This window comes from Hydra vulgaris, chromosome 03 (assembly GCF_038396675.1).
Source record: "Hydra vulgaris chromosome 03, alternate assembly HydraT2T_AEP".
NCBI lineage: Eukaryota > Metazoa > Cnidaria > Hydrozoa > Anthoathecata > Hydridae > Hydra > Hydra vulgaris.
This window is the reverse complement of record NC_088922.1, coordinates 41,738,067-41,751,965: the sequence shown is the minus strand read 5'-3', so window position 1 is coordinate 41,751,965 and position 13,899 is coordinate 41,738,067.

Sequence of the window (13,899 nt, the reverse complement as noted above, 5' to 3'; positions counted from 1 at the left end):
AATTGTAAAAAACCAACAACTTTGACCTTTACCCTAAAAAGCTTGGAAAACACGAATAACAAATTCGCACGTGACATACAAATATTTACCTTTATCAGTTACTAGGGAAAAAATTAAACCGATAAAAGTATTGCTGCCCTTGCATATTCCGAGTACTCAGAAAAACTGCTGGAATACAGAGATGATAAGAACCCAGCTCTAACCGGTCACCCGACCGAGTACTCAAAAAATATGTAATGTATACGTATGTAAACTGTAATGTATATGTATACTCTACAACGTAATTTATTGAAAAATATAAAAGTAAAAAAAACAATTTTTTTTAGTTTAAAAAAAAATTTAACAACATTCATGCAAAGAGTAATATTTAGAAAAAATTAAAAATACAATAGTACCTTTTTACAAAAACCCTAACATATATACCTTATCATTTTAAATATTCATATATTTTTATCAATGCCGGAGTGAAGGGTGGGGGATGAGACACCCTTCTCCCTCCCATCAATGAATTTTTTATTCATTTAGTTGACAAATTTGATCATTTTAGACAAGTCAGTTGGCAAATGTAGACATTTTAGACCAGTCAGTCGGAAAATTTCAAAAAAACGAGAACATTTTTTTTTTTTTTTTTTTGTCAGCAAAAATTTTAATGGCTTGCAAGACAGTTCTATCAGCTCTAAACAATGTTCTGCGTGCATGTTTTTGTTTTATGTACTCTTTTTTTTAATTTTGTATGATTTGTTCTTACCCATGCAGTATTATAATAAATCAAATAATAACAATGAATAAACGAGAAATATAAACTTTTCAAAGATTTTATAGAAATGAATCAGTCTAATATATCATTGCCGTATTTTTTGATATTTTATTTTCAATACTGTTTATATGTTTTCTGATACACCTCATTTAATTGATGCACCTCATTTAATAGATTTGGTAATATAAAATAGATATATCTTAATGAACAAAATACACAAAAAAAGATTATGATACTTTCAACATTGAAGAGTTGCTGATTTAATAAAAACTAAAACAGGCTCTTTTAAAATATTCAGCAGCAACTTAAATAAAAATGTTTGCATCTTGGTTTCTGTTTTTGCTTAGATTTGTTTATTTTACTTCTTTTTAGTTCCGTATTATTATTCAAATCCAGGTAGGAATATTTCAATTACTATTCCAACCTGGATTTGAATAATAATACGGAAAAAATTATTCAATAACAGCAGTTTCTGAGCAGTATGAGCTAACATCACTTTTTCTTTTTATTTAACTTTGTTAAAGTGCTTCTTACCTATTTTCAACAACTCTTTTTTTCTTTATGCACTTCGCTTTTATCTTCACCTTTTGAATCTTTGCATTGTGTGCTTCCTTAAATGTTAATATGAAGTATGCTTATTATTCTATGGGTGCAACAAATTTTCTAAAAAATAATGTGTGGAAGAATCGGGGAGAAGAGAAAACTCTGAATGAGCTTATTAATTAAAAGACAAAACAAAATGTTGAAAATTGTGAAGCACTCATATTATTTGGAAGCGGTTGATAGATCAAAAGATGTCCCTTATAAACATTATTTATTTATTTTATATATATATATATATATATATATATATATATATATATATATATATATATATATATATATATATATATATATATATATATATATATATATATATATATATATATATATATTAGGGTGGGCCGGAAAAAAATTTTTTCTGATTTTTGATTTGATTTACCGCGGAAAACATGCTTCAAGGGTATCTAAGGAAAATGCAAAAAAATAATACAAATATTTTACATCTGGAGCTAGCGCATCGTACTTGAATATTTGAATAAATACTCGCTTTTTATCATTTTCGTAACTAAGTGCGCTTTAGAGTATTCCCAAAATGTGCTGCAAAATTGGTGTTTTTCTTGCCACAACAACTTGTTTTGGTATAATTTTGTTTTGATTATTTTAAAATATTAACCTATCTGTCATGGCTGTTTTTAAAAAAATTACTCGTAGCGAATTTAAGTGCCCGATTTGTGGTCATCCAATAGAATTATCTGCAAATAAACTTCCAACTTATGAAGATGTTCTCAAGTGTTGTTTTAATGAAAATTAAAAACTAGCTTTGAAATTGAACAACAAACCAGTTAAGTTTTCTTACGTTTCAAATTGTGTCGCACAACAAGTTAAATCAATGTTTGATAAAGCTTTAATACTCACAGTAACAATTTACAGAGTTGTGCAATTAATAAATGGATACCATGACAGTTATCGCAATCTTATGAAATCCTTTAAGTGTGATAAAGAAAAAGGAAAGTTCAAAAAGAGAGTTGAAGATTTTAAAACAAAATCATTGTTATTGTTTGATGTCTCGGCGTGTAAGTGTAAAATAACATTAGACTGCAAATGTAAAATGGTCACTGAAATTTGTTTATGCGAGTGTTCTGTTTCAATTATCTGTATGTGTGAAAAAGAAAAAAATATCCCCATCATTGAACTAAAATTTGTGTACTTCCAAAGAATGCATGGTACTGGTAAAATCGGAAGTATTGACGTAAAAGAAACAAAAAAAATTACACAAAAACACGATAGGAAATGTGCTGAACTTAAAAGAACTCTGCCTACTAATAATCTATTATCGCAACATTCATGCTCAAACCATTTAGATGAAACACTAAAGCAAAAAGAGATCGATAGTGATGCCTCCGTAGCCATTAAAGAAGTCATCGATGAAGAATTAGAAGAATATAAGCTAACTAAGCCATCATGGCAGATGCGCATTACAATGAAAAATACTGCTCTGACTAGCGATTGTTATGGATTATCAGACAGAGCAACGGCAGCTATTGCCTCAAGTGTTTTGCAAGATTTTGGTATCGTAACTAATTATGATCCCAGTTTTGTTGTTGATAAAAATAAAATTAGAAGAGCAAAAGTAGATAACCGTTCACAACTTCAAATGCAGAGCAAGGAGAAATATAACCCACTTCAAGGAATGTATTTTGATGGGAGGAAGAACAAAACTCTACTGGTTGAAAAAATGAAATTGAAACGGTTTTGACGAACCATAAAAGAGGAAAATTACTCAAATTTAAAAGAACCTGGTTCCGTGTACGTTGGTCATGTTTCACCAACTTCTGGGTCTGCTGAAAACATTGCCAGTAGCATTATTTCATATTTGAATGAAGCTGGAGTTTCATTTCATGAACTGGCCGTAATTGGATGCGATGGTACTGTTACTAACACGGGATGGAAATCCGGTGTTATTGCCACAATTGAAAAATATGTAAACAGACCACTGCAGTGGGGGATTTGTCTCTTACACTTCAACGAATTGCCATTCCGGCATTTATTTCAAATTTTAGACGGAGAAACGACAAGCCTAAAATCATTTAGCGGTCCGAGTGGCGCACAGCTTAATAAGTGTGAGAAATTACCAGTGGTAAAATTTGTCAGTGTCCATTGTGAAATTCCAGAAATTGACCGCAAAATTTTAAGCAAAGATCAGCAGTTTTTGTTGAATATAAGTTCTGCTATTAAATCAGGCAGTTGTTCAGAAGATTTACCTGTTCGTGAACCTGGAGCCATTTCACACTCAAGGTGGTTAACAACTGCAAACAGAGTTTTACGATTGTATTTGAGCCTTGAAACCCCAACAGAGGAGCACAAAATCTTAGTTTCTTTTCTTTTAAAATCATATGTCCCTGGATGGTTTCATATAAAAAAAAGTAAATACTTCACAAATGGAGCAGAACATGTATTTAAAATGATAAAGTCGTCAAGATTTCTGCCCAATGATTTGCTAAAAGTAATACACCCAGTAATTGAGAGAAATGCTTTTTTTGCACATTCAGAAAACTTGCTTTTAACAATCGTAGTAGACAAAAGGGTTCTTATTAGGGAATTGGGTTATAAAAGAATTATAAAGGCAAGAAGCCTAGCTTCTAAAAGAAAATTTATTAGGAGTTTTCAACCACCCAAAATTAATTTCCTTGCTACTGACTATACAGAGATCATTGACTAGAACACTACCACGCTTTTTCTGCCACCTTTGCTGCGAAGAGTCTCAGATAAAGATATTTGGTCAAAGATCCAATTAGGTGAAACAGTGGCTGAGTGGAACTTTGAAAAGTTTTCATGTCACACCCAAGCAGTAGAACGATGCGTAAAACTTGTAACAGAGGCTTCACAAAAAGTAGCTGGCTTCAATTCCATAGATGGCATTATAAGAACTACACATAACTCCAGGTCTTCAATGCCTAATTTTTCAAGCAAATCATATTTTAAACTACCAACAGAAATTAGCGAAAAGTAAAAGAATATATTTTTTCACAAAAGTTTTAGTCAAAAAGATGGTTTTTCAATTAAAAAAAAAAGATTTCCAATTTACCATTCCAATACTTTTTTCTACTTAAATTGTCTCTAGATACAGTGTTGTAGCTAGGTTTTCTGGCGCCCAGGGCAACGCTGAAAATTGGCGCCACTCTCCTGAAACAGACTTGCGAACTAAAAAAAATGTCGTGGGGGAGACTTTTAGCGATAAGGCCCTGAAGGGGCTGTATATAAGGGTCCTGCTAGGGAGATGGGGTGGCTTAGGAGCCCCTCCCCTTCCCAGCTAGGGTCTGGGGTAGCGCTGTAAGTTCCCCTAGCAAGGTCTGGGGTGGAGCCCACATCATTCTTTTCATTTGTTAAAAAATTAAAAAAAGGGAAAAATTCTTCAATTATTCAAGCGCGATGCGCTAGCTCCAGACAGAATTTTTTTTTTTTTTTTTTTTTGCATTATCCTTAGGTACCCTAAAGACAAGTTTTTTTGCGGTATAGCGAGTCAAAAATCAGAAAAAAAATAATTTCGGCCCACCCATATATATATATATATATATATATATATATATATATATATATATATATATATATATATATATATATATATATATATATATATATATATGATATTCAAACTAGTAATGTAAATATATAATTTGAGAGGCGTGATAGACATTTTCAAATTACTACAAAATTCATTGAAAGCGTTTTTTTTTTATACGTTGTTGGATTAAATACAAAAACTGCTTTCACATTATTTACTGCAGAATATTCTTTATTAGTAGTTATTTAGTATTTTTATTAGTTTTTTTTAGTTTTTTTTCCGAAATTATTTATCATTGTGCTTCATACCTTAGTTGAAATTTTTACTTTATGATATATATTTTTTTTTTGTATGCTTAGCCTCAATTATTTGGAATAGTTCATAAATATTATTGGAGGATGATATTCAGGAGGAATTTTATTGGGATTGAATGCTTTCACAACAATTTTTTAAATAAACTTTAAAAGATTTAGAGTGAGTCCAATCTACCCAAGTTTAAACATACTCAAAGTCCTTCTTATAGGAGCTGTAAAAACTTCTAAACTATTTAAAACTTATCTGGTTTTACCTAATATGGATGAGATTGGCAAATTAGTTTCTTCCATATTCCTTACGTCCTGGAACTAATAATAAAGACCCACTTTATTCATAGCTTGCTTTTGTTCATAAAAATCAATAGAAACATTGCCTTAGTATTCAACTGATGGCAAATGTCAGCACCCTTGTTCCCCAATGTTCTCTTAAACAGAAGAACAGCGCAAATGTTTGGCTCTTTTTTTCATAATGGATTTGCCATTATTAGTGATGAAACGTTTAAATAATAGAATCTTTAAATAAATATATAAAACTATTAGCTGGCACCTGTAAAATTCAATATATTAAAAATGTATTTTCAAAAAAATTGATGACGTTGAAATTTTAAATGCCATAATTAAATTGTTATGTCGTCTACAGTATATAAACTATAATAAATTAAACAATTTAAACTTTTAAATATATTAATTAATTATGTATAATGTATAATATATTATATAATATATAATATACATAATATATTATATAATAATAAAATAAATTAAACAACTTCAACAGTATATAAACTATTATAAATTAAAGGTTAATATGTTATTTTAAATTTTATGGATATAAAACTGAATTGCATACATCAAAAATTTGTAAACGCACATACAATACTAATCTTTGCTTTGTATAAAGCTTGAAATTGATTAGGTAAGGGTATTCAGAAATTGAAAAATTTTTCACATAAATGAACCTCCGAAGTTCTAAAATTAAAAAATTACAATCGTTTGGTAAATGTTATAACATATTATATATTTTATATATTGTAAATGTTATAAAATATTATATATTTTGGTAAATGTTACAGTGGCTAAAAAACGTTGCCCGAGGTAACAAAATAAATTGATAATAGCAATAACATGATGGAACTTGTTGACGTCGAGGTCAAGCTTTTACCAACTATTAAATTTACCATTTAATCGGTAAAAAAAACATAAATTACTAAAACATAAAAAATTAAAAAACCATAGAGTGAAAATAATGTGGTTATAAGATTTAGATCTAATATCTTCATCAATATTTTTAACATTGATAAAAAATGAGCTTTGAGGACACAAAGTGTATCATATAAGTTGTCATTAATTCTGGATCAAATTTTTTTCACAAATAACCCTGCTGCAATAAATGCTCGCTCAGACTCCATACTTGTTAAAGAGATAGCCGGCGTTACTGCAGTTTCTCCCCCCCCCCCCTTTTTTTATTTTATTTTATTGCTGATTATGATAGAGAATTTTATGCTGATTAAGAATCGTACAAAACTTAGGTCTGAAAATTAACAAAAAGTGCTCTAATTTGCTGTTGAAGTTTATAAAATTACACTAAAAAACGCAAATATTCGCCATTTTTTAAAAAAGGTTTTACATCAAAGATTAAATTTTGAAATCAATCGCTCAGAAAATCTTTTTTTAATTACGCAACCCGGTTTTTATTGTCATCAAAATTAAATTATATTTAAATTAAATTAAATGTTTTTAATAATATATTTTATATATTTTTAATTAATTTTTTAAAAATTAATATAAGATTTTGCTTTTTAAATGTACATAAATCGACTGACAAATAGGGATGGCGCAATTAAATGTACATACATCGACTGACAAATAGGGATCGGCATAACTAAATGCACGTACATCGGCTGACAAATAGGGATTGGCGCGATTAAACATACATGATTTGGAACAGGGTTAGGGTTTGGGCCAGAGATAAATCAGAAAAATGATACACTCAGCTTTTTTTAACAGTTTTGCTTTACATTTTTGATAGAAACCAGGCTTTTTTAAACTAATCTTTGAAAAAGATTTTAATTATAACCGAGTATGAAAAAAATGGCGAATATTAGCGTTTTTTAGTGTAATTTTTATAAACTTCAACAGCAAATTAGAGCACTTTCTGTTGATTTTCAGACCTAAGTTTTTATACAATTCTTAATCAGCATAAAATTCTCTATCATAATCAACAATAAAAAAAGGGGAAGAACTGCAGTAGCGCCCGGATAGCCTCCTGTACATTGAACAAGGTTTAAGATTAGCAGTTTACATTCTAGTAGCTTCATAGAACAAAATTTCTTCTAAAATGACTTTGAATTCGTTGTTTGATATAATTAATGTCAGATATACATTCTGGATTGGAAAGATATTTGTACAAGCTTACAAGATCGCTCTGCCTTAACACTTCAAAACTTTCAAATTTATATTCTTCATTGCAATTTAAAGAGTCAAATCTTGTTGCTTCAGTCTGTTCATAAGAAAATTAAAAACTTCATCAGCAGTAAAAAAAAGTTGCATCTTGTTGGCAGCTTTTGTTGTCAACTTATTTTTTGTTTTTTTAATTCCATGATTTTTGCATAGATGATACCACATTCCAGTTGTGGAAATTTAGTATTTACTGATGCTTCTACATATTTTGCAAGTCATTGTTTTTCCTATGATTAAAATCATTTTGCAATGACATTGCAAATGGAGGAAGTATTTTCTTAACGATGAAAAGATGAAAAATAGATAAAAAGAGCAAAAGAAAAACAAAAAATTGTTTAGAATAGAAAATATAAAAAATAAAATAAATAAAGTGAAAACAATTAAAAGATTAAAAATTGAAGAAAACATTAAATAAACAGAAGAACTAAATGCAAAGATAAAAGAATAAAAATGTTTGTGATAAATTCGAAAATAAAAAAACTTTAAGTTTTTAAAAGATACAAAAATGATATTTTTTAAGTTTTATTAATTTATGTTGTATGGATTGTTTATACTGTCGTTTATTTTTGTGTATTGTTTATAATGTCGTGTGTTTTTTTGTATTTTTTATATTGTTGTGTATTTCTATGTTTTGTTTATACTGTTGTGTAATTTTGTGGATCGTTTATATTGACATTTACACTTGTGTATTGTTTATGTCGACCTGTATTTTTTTTGTGGTCTTGTTGTAAATTATTTTTATCGGTGCTTTTTATGTTGCTATTATTCAAGTTATTTCTTATTTTTTGTCATCATAATATTTAAAAATGTCCTTTTTTTTATTTTCTTGATTATTTTTATCATCCTTCTGATTGTCAAACGTTGTGTTATCTCATTCGTTCGTTATCTATCATGTCAGTTTATTTACTTTTACCCTTTTTTGTCTTGCTTTTTTAAATATTTTTTTTCTTTGTTTTCTTTTGTTTAATTTTATTTTGGTTGCCATATTACTTTTTTTTTGCCTAATTTGTTTATCTTATTAAGGTGTCAGTCCAATGACTAGTTTTTAACTATATGAGTGACACCGAACCTAATTTTGTGAAATTATAAATCACTTTGTAATTATTCAATTTTATGGTTAAATAAATGGATTAAAAAAAAAAAAAAAAAGTGTAGTGTTTTCAATGGTCTGACATTTTGACCAAAAACAAATCAAGTTGATTGATAAATGTCACAATAAATATATCACAAGAAAACAGCAGTCTCTTAAAATGTTCAGGCAAAACTTAACTGACAGAATCAGTTTCCAAACAAAAGAAACATCAGCTTAGTTGAAAAAAAAAATGAATATTTAATTTTTAATTAAATATTTAGTTTATTGATCATGCTATTTCAAACCTTTTAAAACAAGTTGGAACTCATATAAAAAAAAGCAACATAAAAAGCAGCTGTAAAGTAGTGGTTAGAGTTTTGGCTTCAGAACTGGAGGTCCGTAGTTCGAAGCCTACTCCGGTAGGCATCTTTGGTAAGAAAGGAGGTTTAAACTTCCTGGGTACATGCCATTCCGAGGTGTTCTGTAGACCGTTAGAACTTCTTAGAGCCCCTAAAAAACTAATAAAAAAAAGCAACAAAAAAAAAACATTTTGGTTGTAAAAAGTTACAAAGTTTTTTAATATCAGTCTTATCAACATGCTTCAGAATCATTATTGAATTGCAATCATAAGAAAATAAAAAAACAAGGAATGAAGAAATCCACTTATGGTATACTTTATAATGTTGCTTTATTAAAAGAAAATAACTGATTCTACGGGGGTTTTCAAAAATGTTAAAGTATAAATTTTAAGAACCTTAAGGAAGTTAGTATACCTGGATTATTTTGAAATTTTTTGGTTTTTTTATTTTTCTCAAAACAAGGTTTTTTAATTCCCTAGCTGTGATAACTTTGTAACCCCTTGGTATTTAATGATAAAATTTTTAGTAACCAATCTTTGTGATTCGAACCTCCATTTTACTTCAATGACAATAGATTTTTCCACCTAAAATGCTGAATATTTTTTTTTTTAATTCTATCTTTCATTGTTACATTTATTTTGCTCTTTAAAATAAAACAATCGACATATATCTACAAAAAACTACTGAGATAAGCTTTCAGATAGTTATTTATTAACAAACGTGAAAGTAAACTTATATAATCTGTAATATGTAATGTATTGTAAAATACATATAACAACTAAAATATAACATATTTGTTTATATATATATAGTACTTGTATATATATATATTTATATTTATATATATATATATATATATATATATATATATATATATATATATATATATATATATATATATATATATATACATATATATATATATATATATATATATATATATATATATATATATATATATATATATATATATATATATATATATATATATATATATATAAACAAATATATAACATATATTTTTAACATATTACAAAGACTACTCACAACTTTTCAGTAAAAATAAAAACAAAAACATGGAATTTTTTTAAATGTTAAAAGATAAAAAAAGAATATCGGAACTATTTATTGGTTCTTTACTTTTTTAAATCTAATTTCTTTTTGCAAACTATTGTAAAAAACACTTATAATAATACTAGATTCATATTTTATTTCTGTTCTTGGTGATAGTAAAATCAACACAATTAGTATAAATTTTAAAATTGTTGTTCTGCAAATCTTTTGATTTAAAAAGAATAACTGCAATTTTTAATCAGAATAGGAGATTACTTCTCTTATTCTTTAATATAGAATATTTAAAAAATATAAACAAAATCAGATAGAGGTTGGCTTGGGCAAATAAGTTCACCTCTGGATAATACATTCACGTTATCATTTTTAAGAATACCTTGATCTGTATTATTTGACCGCAAGATTGACAACTAAACCTTTTTTTCGCGTTATAGCAACGTAACTCTTTTTTTTTTTGCCACAAATATTTTTTTTCATTAAGAAATATTTTTGCAAAGGTTTGGGACTTGGAGAAAACTGGAGAACTTCAAAAAACGGTTTTCATTTTATTTTTGTTTATTTTTTTTAACTTGTAAAATTAGCTAAACGGTTATACACTTTTTTTTTGTTATTAAAAGAATTTTTATTATTGCTTAAAAAATCCAGTATAACTTACTGAAATTATAAACTAGAATTGGAACTGTAAACTAAAGAAAACAAAAAAAGCCAAAATAAAATGTTTCCTAGAATCCTGATCTTTTACTTTTATTATAAAAAAAAATTTATCATTTGTTAATAATTGTTAAAAATGAGTAGTTGAAACAGAAAAAACATTATATTTCAAGATGCATTTTTTTTTCCATATTTAAAAAATGTGTCATTAAAATTGTTAACACAAGTTGCTGACAACTTTGATGAAACTTTTCTATTGATAAAATTGTTCTCGCAAATCAGTTTCTTCTGGAAAATGAAATGTTGATGTTTTTGGGACCATTTGAGTAATTAGTTTGACAGTTTATAACAACATATTCATTAAATATTTTTATTACTAATACGAAAATAAAAAAAATTGCAACATATATTTTTTGAAATAGAAATAGTGAATATTGAAATAGATAAAATTTTATAGGAATGTATTGTTGTACGTTTGGATATTTTATAGGACTTTTGCAGTTCTATAAGACACTATATGTAGAAAGAAACCTGTTCATTCATAGAAAGTTTTAATACAATCCTGCTTTAAATCATATTGGAATGACCTTTGCAGTTTATATAGGAAATTTGTATGAAATACGAATATAATATTATGTTGATTTAATCCTACAAGAAATCTCAATAACTGCTGTTCTTAAATCTTTCATGACTGTAATTTGTTTTAAGATATTCTAATAAAAAGAGTAAAACATTTACTCCATAGGTCAGTAGGTTAAATGCCTTTTAGGTTAAATTATTCAAAATCCTTATGGAAAATTTATAGTAATAGTGTATTTTTTAAATATGCGAATAAATTCAAAAGTATTCTACAAATATATGTTAGATATACATTATATGTATATATATATATATATATATATATATATATATATATATATATATATATATATATATATATATATATATATATATATACATATATATATATATATATATATATATATATATATATATATATATATATATATATATATATATATATATATATATATATATATATATATATATATAGTTATATATAATACATATGTTTATAACTTTCAAGATGTTATTTCGTATTATTTTAGTCAATTCTGGTTGACTTGACTAGAACCAAGTTTCACCAACATAGAAAAGAAGCCCAAAAAAGATAATACAAGATCATAAATCTGTTTAAAAGCAGATAATGATCAAATCTGGAATGAAGCTTTCAACACGAAATTTCCAGGAAGGTAAGATATTTGAGCGGAAGATTAAGTACTTGAACAAGCTATCAAATATTGCTGTGTACCAGCTTTCTCTGCTCATTTTCGTTCTTTTTTTTTAAACATTTGCTCTTCAATGTGACAAACTCTTGCGTTAGCAGCGCAATCAGTGTTGAGCTCCATACGCTAATATGAGTCATTAACTAATTAGTGTTGAACTGTTAACATATATAATTGTCTTTAATTATTATTTAAACCAACCGCGATCGTGAATGGACGTATTTTTTTATCGAAGAAAAAAAAAAGTATAATAATGGCGAAATTTTCAGCAACCAATATAAAGGATTTACTGGAGATACATGAAAGCACATTAATAAAACTTTTTAATGATAAATTCGATTAAATGGAAATTAAATTTAATAATATACAAGAAGAAAATAAAAATCTTAAAAATGAAATGAAGGAATCAAGAAAGGCAGTCAACTTTGTAAGTGAGAGGTATGAAACTACTTTAGCCGAATTGAAAGAACTGAAAAAAAAACGCAATTCCAAATGTCGAACGAACAGATAACATAAAGTTTAATGACAAAAACAATGATGTGAAAGACAAGCTTGCCGAACTTGAAGATCGAAGTCGTAGGAATAATCTTAGGTTTAATGAAGTCGAAGAAAGCGAAAACGAATCATGGGAAGACAACGAGAGAAAAATTCAAGAAGTCTTAAAATCCAAGTTTGATTTTACTAATGATTTAAAGATTGAAAGGGCGCATCGAACAGGAAGAAATGAAAAAGGAGTTGAAAAGAACAGAACAATAATAGTAAAATTTCTTAATTACAAAGAAAGAAACGCAGTTTTTGGAAAATTTATCAAACTAAAACTTTGGAATGAAAAACTATATGTTAATGAAGATTTTAGCGAAAGAACCACGGAAATTAGGAAAAAGTTGTTTAAAGAAGCAAAGGAATTAAGAGCCAAAAGTAAATTTGTTAAAGTTATTTACAACAAACTTATTACGCGCGATTTTTAAATGAATTCTTTTATTTCTAGTTATTTAAATTTTAAAAATGGATTCTAATTATCAAAACAATTTTGAATCACTATCATTTAACCTTTTTCAATCTAACGACTTGGTGCTTGACACTAATTCAGATCCGGATCTAAACTATTTTAGTGACGTAGGAGCTTTGCGAAACAATTGTTCCTACTTCTATAACAAAGAAATAAAAGAATTTCTTTCTCGGGATCATTTAAATGTTATTCATTTTAACATTAGAAGTCTTAAAAAAAACTTTGAAAATTTGAGTACTTTAATAGAGGAAACTTCAAATACATTTAGTATAATTTGCTTAATTGAAACGTGGTGTAAATTTGATGACGCTAAATCTAATTTATATCTCCATATTCGAGGTATTAATATGATCCCACTAGCTTGCAAAGCAAACAAACGCGGAGGTGGTGTACTTTTTTATATAACGGAAAATTTGAGATTTTTTATTAGGCCTGAGATGAGTATTTCTGATGACAATAAAGAAATTTTAACAATTGAACTTTTAACTAATAGTTCTAAAAACATACTTATAAGCTGCTGTTATCGCCCACCATCTGGCCATATTGAAAGTTTTAATGCATTTTTGTGTAATGATATTTTAAAAAATAGTTATAAGAAAAAGAAACTAAATTATATAATTGGTGACGTAAATTTAAATTGTTTTGAATATCACGTTAATAACAACATTAAAAAGTTTTAAGATGACTTATTCGAACATGAATCAATTCCACTAATTAACAAACCTACTAGAGTAACCTCAACTTCAGCTACCTTAATTGACAACATTATAACAACCGATATCTTTAATGAAACTCTTAAAAAAGGTATAATAAAA